Raw genomic sequence first — 12,222 nt, forward strand, 5'->3', positions numbered from 1 at the left:
GTGGGGCTGACACAGTGAGGCTGGTGCAGTGGGGCTGGTGCAGTGGGGCTGGTGCAGTGGGGCTGGTGCAGTGGAGCTGGTGCAGTGGGGCTGGAGCAGTGGGGCTGGTGCAGTGGGGCTGGTGCAGTGATGCTGGTGCAGTGGGGCTGGTGCAATGGGGCTGACACAGTGAGGCTGGTGCAGTGAGGCTGACAGTGGGGCTGGTGCAGTGGGGCTGGTACAGTGGGGCTGGTGCAGTGAGGCTGACAGTGGGGCTGGTGCAGTGGGGCTGGTGCAGTGGGGCTGGTGCAGTGGGGCTGGTGCAGTGGGGCTGGTGCAGTGGGGCTGGTGCAGTGGGGCTGACACAGTGGGGCTGGTGCAGTGGGGCTGGTGCAGTGGGGCTGACACAGTGGGGCTGGTGCAGTGGGGCTGGTGCAGTGGGGCTGGTGCAGTGGGGCTGGTGCAGTGGGGCTGGTGTAATGGGGCTGGTGCAGTGGGGCTGGTGCAGTGGGGCTGGTGCAGTGGGGCTGGTGCAGTGGGGCTGGTGCAGTGGGGCTGACACAGTGGGGCTGGTGCAGTGAGGCTGACAGTGGGGCTGGTGCAGTGGGGCTGGTACAGTGGGGCTGGTGCAGTGAGGCTGACAGTGGGGCTGGTGCAGTGGGGCTGGTGCAGTGGGGCTGGTGCAGTGGGGCTGGTGCAGTGGGGCTGGTGCAGTGGGGCTGACACAGTGGGGCTGGTGCAGTGGGGCTGGTGCAGTGGGGCTGAAACAGTGGGGCTGGTGCAGTGGGGCTGGTGCAGTGGGGCTGGTGCAATGGGGCTGGTGCAGTGGGGCTGGTGCAGTGGGGCTGGTGAAATGGGGCTGGTGCAGTGGGGCTGGTGCAGTGGGGCTGGTGCAGTGGGGCTGGTGCAGTGGGGCTGGTGCAGTGGGGTTGACACAGTGGGGCTGGTGCAGTGGGGCTGGTGCAGTGGGGTTGGTGCAGTGGGGCTGGTGCAGTGGGGCTGGTGCAGTGGTGCTGGTGTAATGGGGCTGGTGCAGTGTGGCTGCTGCAGTGGGGCTGGTGCAGTGGGGCTGGTGCAGTGCAGTGGGGCTGGTGCAGTGGGGCTGGTGCAGTGGGGTTGGCGCAGTGGGGCTGGTGCAGTGGGGCTGGTGCAGTTGGGTTGGTGCAGTGGGGTTGGTGCAGTGGGGCTGGTGCAGTGGGGCTGGTGCAGTGGGGCTGGTGCAGTGGGGCTGGTGCAGTGGGGTTGGTGCAGTGGGGCTGGTGCAGTGGGGCTGGTGCAGTGGGGGTGGTGCAGTGGGGTTGGTGCAGTGGGGCTGGTGCAGTGGGGCTGGTGCAGTGGGGCTGGTGCAGTGGGGCTGGTGCAGCGGGGCTGGTGCAGCGGGGTTGGTGCAGTGGGGTTGGTGCAGTGGGGCTGGTGCAGTGGGGTTGGTGCAGTGGGGTTGGTGCAGTGGGGCTGGTGCAGTGGGGCTGGTGCAGTGGGGCTGGTGCAGTGGGGCTGGTGCAGTGGGGCTGGTGCAGTGGGGTTGGTGCAGTGGGGCTGGTGCAGTGGGGCTGGTGCAGTGGGGTTGGTGCAGTGGGGCTGGTGCAGTGGGGCTGGTGCAGTGGGGCTGGTGCAGTGGGGCTGGTGCAGTGGGGCTGGAGCAGTGGGGCTGACGCAGTGGGGCTGGCGCAGTGGGGCTGGCGCAGTGGGGCTGGCGCAGTGGGGCTGGCGCAGTGGGGCTGGCGCAGTGGGGCTGGCGCAGTGGGGCTGGTGCAGTGGGGCTGGTGCAGTGGGGCTGGTGCAGTGGGGCTGGAGCAGTGGGGCTGGCGCAGTGGGGCTGGCGCAGTGGGGCTGGTGCAGTGGGGCTGGTGCAGTGGGGCTGGTGCAGTGGGGCTGGTGCAGTGGGGCTGGTGCAGTGGGGTTGGTGCAGTGGGGTTGGTGCAGTGGGGCTGGTGCAGTGGGGCTGGTGCAGTGGGGCTGGTGCAGTGGGGCTGGTGCAGTGGGGCTGGTGCAGTGGGGCTGGTGCAGTGGGGTTGGTGCAGTGGGGTTGGTGCAGTGGGGTTGGTGCAGTGGGGCTGGTGCAGTGGGGCTGGTGCAGTGGGGCTGGTGCAGTGGGGCTGGTGCAGTGGGGCTGGTGCAGTGGGGTTGGTGCAGTGGGGTTGGTGCAGTGGGGCTGGTGCAGTGGGGCTGGTGCAGTGGGGCTGGTGCAGTGGGGCTGGTGCAGTGGGGCTGGTGCAGTGGGGCTGGTGCAGTGGGGCTGGTGCAGTGGGGTTGGTGCAGTGGGGTTGGTGCAGTGGGGTTGGTGCAGTGGGGCTGGTGCAGTGGGGCTGGTGCAGTGGGGCTGGTGCAGTGGGGCTGGTGCAGTGGGGCTGGTGCAGTGGGGCTGACACAGGGGCAGAGCTGGCAGAGCTGCTGTCTCGCAGCGGTTACTAACGGGGGAGAAGGCAGGAGAATGGGGCTGAGAGGAAAAGATAGATCAGCCATGATTGAATGCCGGAGTGGACTTGATGGGCCGAATGGCCTAATCCTGCTCCTGGAACATGAATTCATGAGCTCAATCCTGTCAGGACCCTTCTTCAGATTGACAACATAGAACTTAAGCCCCTGTCCCACTTTCACGACCTAATTGGCGACCTCTGCCAAGTTTGCCCTTGACTCATACTCGCAACAAGGTCGCCACGAGGTCGTAGGAGGTCGAAGGTCACTCTTCCTCATGCTCATGAGTGGTCTCCACGTACTCGTGGATTCAAGTAGGTCGCGCCGTTTTTTCATTTTCCACTCGTAGCTAGTCGTAGTTGGTCTTAGGTCTGGAAGACTGAGGTCAAGGGGGGTCGTAGGAGGTCGTAGACTTAGTTGAAGGAGGTCTTTTACTTCGGCGAGTCAACACAATCTTGACATTTTTTTCAACTCGTCTAGGGTCTTCTAAACTCGTGGATTAGGTCGTCCAAGTGGCCTGTTTCCGTGCTACCTGGTCTCTGAACTAAACTTGAGTTTCAATATAACCATATAACCATATAACAATTACAGCACGGAAACAGGCCATCTCGGCCCTACAATTCCGTGCCGAACAACTTTTTTCCCTTAGTCCCACCTGCCTGCACTCATACCATAACCCTCCATTCCCTTCTCATCCATATGCCTATCCAATTTATTTTTAAATGATACCAACGAACCTGCCTCCACCACTTCCACTGGAAGCTCATTCCACACCGCTACCACTCTCTGAGTAAAGAAGTTCCCCCTCATGTTACCCCTAAATTTCTGTCCCTTAATTCTGAAGTCATGTCCTCTTGTTTGAATCTTCACTTTTCTCAAAGGGAAAAGCTTGATCACATTAACTCTGTCTATCCCTCTCATCATTTTAAAGACCTCTATCAAGTCCCCCCTTAACCTTCTGCGCTCCAGAGAATAAAGACCTAACTTATTCAACCTATCTCTGTAACTCAGTAAATGGGGAATTACAGTAGGGCACCAGTAAATGGGGAATTAGGGGAGGGCACCAGTAAATGGGGAATTAGGGGAGGGTACCATTAAATAGGGGATTAGGGGAGGGCACCAGTAAATGGGGAATTAGGGGAGGGCACCAGTAAATGGGGAATTAGGGGAGGGCACCAGTAAATGGGGAATTAGGGTAGGGCACCAGTAAATGGGGAATTAGGGGAGGGCACCAGTAAATTCAGCAACTCCACTGCTGCACCACCGTGCCACCCTAATTTGATCCCATTTCCTGTTCTCCCCCACATTCTCAACAACACCTCCTCCCCACCAGATTGTACCCGTCACCAGGGGGCAATTTATAAATGCCTATTTTACCGATCGAACCCGCGTCTTAAGGATGAGGGAGGAACCTGGAAAGTCTGGGGGACAATGCGCAGTCACAGGGAGAATGTGCAAACTTCTACAGATGCGCCACAGAAAGCATTTTATCGGGATGCGCCACCGCGCGGTTTGGGAACAGCTCCATCCAAGACCCCGAGAAATTGCAGCAAATTGTGGACGCAGCCCAGACCATCACACAAACCAACCTCCCTTCCATCTACACCTCACGCTGCCTCGGCAAGGCCAGCAGCATCATCAAGGACCAGTCGCACCCTGGCCACTCCCTCTTCTCCCCTCTCCCATCGGGCAGAAGGTACAGGTGTGAAAACGCACATCTCCAGATTCAGGAACAGTTTCTTCCCAGCTGTTATCAGGCAACTGAATCATCCTACCACAACCAGAGAGCAATGCCCTTTGGTGACCCTCGGACTATCCTTTTCGCTGACTAGTTAGCACGCAACAAAAGCTTTTCACTGTACCTCGGTACACGTGACAATAAACTCAACTCCATAAACTTAATAAATGCCACACTGAGTGTGCCCGAGGTCAGGATCGAACAGGGGTCCCTGGCACTGTGAGGCAACTGTACTTCTAGCTGTGCCACTGTGCCACCCACAGGAATTTGCTGCCAAGGAAATAACTGCTTTAAATCCCTTTGGGCATAATGGTTGTAAAAAGGCTTCTTCTTATTAAGAACATTTATCGACCATACCTAGGAGTTACGAATACCCAAACAGGTTACAATAAATCTAAGGGAATGGAGGCGTAAAACTTCATGCAGCAACCGATAATATTGTAGATAGACACACAGCGCTGGAGTAACTCAGCGGGTCAGGCAGCGTCTCTGGAGAAACAGAATAGGTGACGTTTTGAGTCGGAACCCTTCTTCCAGAGATCAGTTTAGTTTATTGTCACGTGTACCGAGGTACGGTGAAAAGCTTTTTGTTGCGTGCTATCCAGTCAGTGGAGAGGCAATACATGATTACAATCGATCCATTTACGGTGTACAGATACACGATAAGAGAATAATGTTTAGAGGCTGCCTGTCCCGCTGAGTTACTCAGTAAACCAGCATCTGCAGTTCCTTCCTACACAAACGTTTAACAAAGGAGGAAGATGTCTGAACTTTGTTGCCTTCCATCACAGTGAGGAATGTGGATTCCACTGTGGTGGATGTTTATATGGCTGTGTGTCTTGTTGCTTTTCACTCAAGGGCCTGTCCCACTGTACGAGCTAATTCAAGTTCTCCCGAGTTTCCCCGATACATGGAGATTTACGGTAATAGCCGCTCGTAGGTACTCGGGGCTCTCGTGGACATTTTTCAACATGTTGAAAAATCTTCACGGGTCTTCACGAGTCTTCCCGAGTACCTGCCGTTAGCGTTACGAGCCGCTAAGAGACGTCCCGAGCTCCGACGTACCCGCTACGTACATTCTACGTGCTTACGTAGATTTGATTACATTCTACGTACATTCTACGTGCTTGCGTTTGATTTTTTTTTTAAACTCGGGAGAGCTCTTGGGTAAACTCGTACAGTGGGACAGGCCCTGAAGTATGGCTGCATGGTAACTCAAATTTCACTGTGCCTTAATTGGTACACGTGGCAATAAACACAAACTTGCACTTGAACAATGTGGGATGGGTTTAGGAGATTGGTGAGACCATAGCTGCCTATGGTTCTGAGCTTCTTATTTAGGAAAGGATGCGATGGAATCAGTTATAGTTGTAGGCTCATGCAGCATGGAAGAAAGTACTTCAACCCAAAGGGCATGTCCCACTTGGACCACCTAGATGAGTTGAAAAAAATGTCAAGGTCGTGTTGACTCGCCAAAGTAAAAGACCTCCTACGATCTCCTACGATCTCCTACGACCCCCTACGATTATGTCTACGACCTCCTACGACTATGTCTACGACCTCCTACGACCCCCCTTGACCTCAGTCTTCCAGACCTAAGACCAACTACGACTAGCTACGAGTGGAAAATTATCACATGATAAAATGATGTCATGTTTGCATTTTTTTTCTCGGGCTAGTTACCGGCCTACGACTACCCACGACTACCAAAACGGCCTGCTACGACCTACCTACGACCTATCTACGAGTAAAAAGTATCAATTTTTTCCATGCCAACGTTTTTTTAACTCTTGGACATTTTTTATCAGGCTGGAAAAAACGCCGCGACCTACTTGAGGCCACGAGTACGCGGAGACCACTCACGAGCACGAGGAAGAGTTACGAAGATCTCCTACGACCTCGTGACGACCATGCTGCGACTATGAGTCAAGGGCAAACTCGACAGAGGTTGCCAATTAGGTCGTGAAAGTGGGACAGGGGCTTAACTCATCCATGCCGGCCAAGTTGTTTCCCCCCCTCTGTTATCCGGTTTCTAAATGGCCCTTGCATCAGCTAGGGCCCTGTCCGACACACCTCTGCCCCATTGTGGACATTGGACATTGTCCACAGGATGGCACAGTGGCACAGCGGTAGAGTTACTGTCTCACAGCGCCAGAGACCCGGGTCCCATCCCAACCACGGGTGCTGTCTGTACGGAGTTTGTACCTTCTCCCCATGATCGCGTGGGCTTTCTCCGAGAACTTTGTTTTCCTCTTACACTGCTCAGATGTATAGGTTTGTGGGTTAATCGGCTTGGTACAAATGTAAAATTGTCCCTAGCGGGTGTAGGATAGTGTTAATGTGCGGGGATCGCTGGTTGGTGCGGACACGGTGGGCCACTGTATCTCTAAACTAAACTAAACTAAACTATTGGAATAGACAATAGACAATAGGTGCAGGAGTAGGCCATTCGGCCCTTCGAGCCAGCACTGCCATTCATTGTGATCATGGCTGATCATCCACAATCAGTACCCCGTTCCTGCCTTCTCCCCATATCCCCTGACTCCACTGTCTTTACTAGCTCGAAGAGCTCTATCTTCAATGATGTACTACAATGCTGAGAACTACTGTACACGTGTAGAAGCCCCGTGCTGTTCTGTTCTGTTCCATGCTCTAAGTTCAACAGTAAGAACTAGTCAAAGTGCTGGAGTAACTCAACGTGTCAGATGGCATTTCCGGAGAACTGATTGTCCAAACTGGTGTGTTTTGTTAGTCGTACAAAAGGTTGGTGAGGCCACGTTGTGGGGTTTAGTTTAGTTTAGTTTAGTTTAGAGATACAGCACGGAAACAGGCCCTTCGGCCCACCGGATCCACGCCGACCAGCCATACCCGCACACTAACACAATCCTACACCCACTAGGGACAATTTACTGTACATGTCTCCATTTTATACCAAGCCAATTAACCTACAAACCTGTACGTCTTTGGAGCGTGGGAGGAAACCGGGGAACCCGGAGAAAACCCACGCAGGTCATGGGGAGAACGTACAAACTCCGTACAGACAGCACCCGTAGCGGGGATGGAACCCGGGTCTCCGGCGCTGCAAGCGCTGCGCCACCGTGACCGCCCGCTGTTGTCAGGCATGAGGAACTGTGCAGGACAAAGACGGTGTGCAGAGGCACACAGCAAGGGATCCATGAATCACAGCGTTCAGGTCTGCCATGCAGCTCAGTCCTCAGAGACCCACGTCGCTCCTGCTGCCGATTCAGCACAATTTGCTTCTTAAAATATATTTCACTTGAGGGCTTTGCGGCAACAAATAGCGAGAAAGAGAAGTGCCCTCAGCACCCTGGCTGAGGTGAATCTCTTGGTGCATCTAACATGTGTCTGAAGGAAACTGCAGATGCTGGTTTAAACTGAATTCAGACCCAGCGAGTCAGGCAGCATCTCTGGGGAGAAGGAATGGGTGATGTTCCACTCGAAACATTTTAAAGTTTTGAAGTTTTAATTTAATTTTAAAGCTTAGTTTAGAGATACAGCACGGAAACGGGCCCTTCGGCCCATCACGTCCATGCTGACCAGCGATCACCCGTTCACACCAGTTCGATGTTACCCACTTTCCCATCCACTCCCTGCACTCCAGGGACAATATACAGAGGCCAATTAACCTACAAACACGCACATCTTTTGAGTCTGAAGAAGGGTCCCGACCCAAAATGTCACAATAGACAATAGCGTAAGTCATTCGGCCCTTTGAGCTATTCAATGTGATCATGGCTGATCATCCACAATCAGTACCCCGTTCCTGCCTTCTCCCCATATCCCGTGCGCTATCTTTACGAGCCCTATCTAGCTCTCTCTTGAAAGTATCCAGAGAACCTGCCTCCACCACCCTCTGAGGCAGAGAATCCCACAGACTATTCACCTATTCCTTCTCTCTAGATGCTGCCTGACCTGCTGAGTTACACCAGCATTTTGTGTCTGTCGACCTTTATAAGCAGGCGAGGAATCGAACCTTTGAAGCGCATGATACTTGTACACTGTAACGGTCAAGGAAGAGGCGTGAAGGGTGAGTGCAAATGTCACTGCCACCTAACCCGAAGCAAAACCTTTTAGTCCTATAATTGGATCTTATAGAAACATATAAAATTCTTAAGGGATTGGACAGGCTAGAGGCAGGAAGAATGTTCCCGATGTTGGGGGGAGTCCAGAACCAAGGGTCACAGTTTAAAATTAAGGGGTCGGCCATTTAGGACTGAGATGGGGAAAAACATTTTCACCCAGAGAGTTGTGAATCTGTGGAATTCTCTGCCACAGACTGCAGTGGTGGCCTATTCACTGGATGTTTTCAAGGGAGAGTTAGATTTAGCTCTTCAGGCACAAGGTCCTGTCCCACGGTATGAGTTCATTCCAAGAGCTCTCCCGAGTTTGCCCTGATTCGAACTCGGAGATTTACGGTAATGGCCGCTCGTTGGTACTCCGGGCTCTCGTGGGCATTTTTCAACATGTTGAAAAATCTTCACGAATCTTCCCGAGCTTACCTGCCATTAGCGAGTCTTCCCGAGTACCTGCCTTTAGCGTTACGAGCCGCGAAGAGACGTCCCCGAGCTCCGACGTACCCGCTACGTTCATTCTATGTGCTTACCACGAGTTTAAACTGGGGAGAGCTCTTGGAATGAACTCGTACGGTGGGACAGGGCCAATTAGGGAATCAAGGGGAGAAGGCAGGAATGGGGTACTGATTGTGGATGATCAGCCATGATCATATTGAATGGCGGTGCTGGCTCGAAGGGCCGAATGCCCTACTACTATTGCACATTTGCTAAGTTTCTATGTTTCTCTGGGGGTCACAGAGTTATCCAGCTCAGGAAGACATTTCCGGCTGACATGTCTGAAGACAAATTAGTAGCTGCATTTCGCGACAGGATCGATGTCAACGGAAGGAGGAATACATTTAGGTTTCTCGGTCGCTAAGGGATTGCGTCCATCACAAGGACGGCAGTAATTGGCTTTCCCTCGCGTCCCCCGATGTCAGTGTCTTTCAAAAGCCTTTCACAAAAGCACTGGCAGAAGTAGGTGACTCTGCCCCTCAAGACTGGCCCACTATCCTATGTCTTCACAGCTGGTTTATGCAGGTCTCATTCTCCTCTGTGTTCATGGAACATAGAACAGGAACAGTACAGCGAAGGAACAGGCCCTTCGGCCCGCAGTACCCGTGCTGGATGTGATGTCAACTTAAACTCATCTCAGAGGACATAGGTTCAAGGTGAAGGGGAAAAGATTTAAGAGGAAGATTTAATCTGTCATTTAACTCCCTCCTTAGGCCCACTTCTGTCATGGCTGACCATGGGTGTCTCCAGGGTTGGAGGATGCCAGTGCGTGACTTTGTTTAACGTGGGGAGATGGGTGCACAGACAGCCACCACACGGTCCTTGACAGATCTGGGTCAGGATCCAGTGGCATGGAGTCCAAGACGACCGGAGACCCTTTTCTGCTGCAGCCTTCATCCGCCTTCCCAGCCGTTGTGACGCTCCACTAAGGTCAGCCATCGTCCTCCGCCTGTTCCACCGTTGAGGTCTTGGTTGGATTGCTCTTTGTCAGAGACCTCCCCCTCGACCTTACCGCCATGGGTGGCCCTACCAGGAGCATAGCTCCAGACGGCATCGCTCTCAGGATCTCAGGACCACACAAGCTTCTCCACCACGACAAGGTGACAATCCACGGACAATCCCTGTATCTCCCTTATTTCCCTAGAGTCACACAGCAGGGAAACAGGCCCTTCGGCCCAACTTGCCCAAACAAACCAAGATGCTCCAACTACACTAGTCCCACCTGCCAACATGTGGCCCATATCCCCCTAAGTCCATGCTATCCACGTCCCTGTCCAAGCTTTTGATGTTTTCCATGAATAAAGTTTACTAAAGCTTAGACTTATTATTAACAAATTGATCCAACATCAGTTTTATATCTTGGAAAAAAAGTTCTGAATTGATACTGAAGATAGACACAAAAAGCTGGAGGAATCAGCAGGTCAAACACTGTTTCTGGAGTAAAGGAATAGGTGACGTTTCATGTCAAGAACCTTCTTCAGACCAACTCAGATTTAATGTGTGGTGGGGGGGGGGGGGGGGGGGGAGATTTTAAAGGAATCTGAGGGGTATCTGTTTCACACAAAGGGTATATGGAACAAACTACCAGAGGAGGTACACAGAATTGCTGGGGAAACTCAGCGGGTGCAGCAGCATCTATGGAGCGAAGGAAATAGGCGACGTTTCGGGCCGAAACCCTTCTTCAGACTGATGGGGGGGGGAGAAGGAAGGAAAAGGGGAGGAGGAGGAGGAGCCCGAGGGCGGGCGGATGGGAGGGTGGGAGGAAACAGCTAGAGGGTTAAGGAAGGGGAGGAGACAGCAAGGGCTAGCAAAATTGGGAGAATTCAATGTTAATGCCATCCGGACGCAAGGTCCCCAGACGGAATATGAGGTGCTGTTCCTCCAATTTCCGCTGTTGCTCACTCTGGCAATGGAGGAGACCCAGGACAGAGAGGTCGGATTGGGAATGGGAGGGGGAGTTGAAGTGCTGAGCCACCGGGAGTTCAGGTAGGTTATTGCGGACTGAGCGGAGGTGTTCGGCGAAACGATCGCCCAACCTACGCTTGGTCTCCCCGATGTAAATCAGCTGGCATCTAGAGCAGCGGATGCAGTAGATGAGGTTGGAGGAGATACAGGTGAACCTTTGTCGCACCTGGAACGACTGCTTGGGTCCTTGAATGGAGTCGAGGGGGGAGGTGAAGGGACAGGTGTTGCATTTCTTGCGGTTGCAACGGAAAGTGCCCGGGGAGGGGGTGGTGCGGGAGGGAAGGGAAAAATTGACGAGGGAGTTGCGGAGGGAGCGGTCTTTGCGGAAGGCATGGGGGGAGATGGGAAGATGTGGCGAGTGGTGGGGTCACGTTGGAGGTGGCGGAAATGGCGGAGGATTATGTGTTGTATTTGGCGGCTAGTGGGGTGAAAGGTGAGGACCAGAGGGACTCTGCCCTTGTTGCGAGTGCGGGGATGGGGAGAGAGAGCAGAGCTACCAGAGGAGGTTGGGACATGGATAGGTACATGCATAGGACAGGTTTGGAGGGATATGGACATAGTGCAGGCAGGTGGGAACAGTGTAGCTGGGACATGTTGGCCAGTGTGGGCAAGTTGGGCCGAAGGGCCTGTTTCAACACTGCATCACTCTATGACTCATCTGATTCAAAGATTCAAAGATTCTTTATTGTCAGATGGACAGAGATATGCTTTGTTTCTGCGTACAATCTGTGGGCCATCAGCCTGGCACCATGACCCATGAATGGCCAGCAACCCGACCAGGAGATCCTCAGCTCTATCCACTCCCGTATGTACGTTGCCCAAAGATGAGGATGGTGGCACTGAAGTGGAGCCCAGAATGTGAGGGGCAGCCCCTTCACATACTCAAAGGAGCACCGCAAGGCTGCGTACTCTCCCCCCTCCTCTACTCTCTCTACACCAACGACTGCACCTCCGCAGACTCCTCTGTCAAGCTTCTCAAGTTTGCGGACGACACAACCCTGATTGGACTGATCCAGGATGGGGAGGAATCTTGCCTACAGACAGGAAGTGACACAGCTGGCGTCCTGGTGCCATCGCAACAACCTGGAGCTCAATGGTCCAATTCTACACGGCCATCGCAGAGTCTGTCCTCACCTTCTCCATCATGGTCTGGTTTGGCTCAGCCACCAAGCACGACATCCGGAGGCTGCAGCGAATCGTCCGATCAGCTGAGAAGGTTGTTGGCTGCAACCTTTCCTCCATTGATGAACTGTACACTGCAAGGGCCAGGAAGCGAGCGGGCAAGATCGTCTCTGACCCCTCCCATGCAGGTTACAAACTATTTGAATCACTTCCCTCTGGAAGGCGACTCCGGTCTGTCAAAGCCTCCATAGCAATGATGGTCCAATTCTACACAGCCATCTGGTGAACATGGGAGGAGGAGGAGGAGGACCTTTGTGAACTGCATTGCCTTCCACCCACAGTGAAGAATGCTGTGGTGGATGTCTGTGTTGAATTATGTTGTGTATTGTGTCCTTTTTTAATTGTAACGCTGCA

The sequence above is a fragment of the Amblyraja radiata genome, chromosome 5, assembly GCF_010909765.2.
Source record: "Amblyraja radiata isolate CabotCenter1 chromosome 5, sAmbRad1.1.pri, whole genome shotgun sequence".
Lineage (NCBI taxonomy): Eukaryota > Metazoa > Chordata > Chondrichthyes > Rajiformes > Rajidae > Amblyraja > Amblyraja radiata.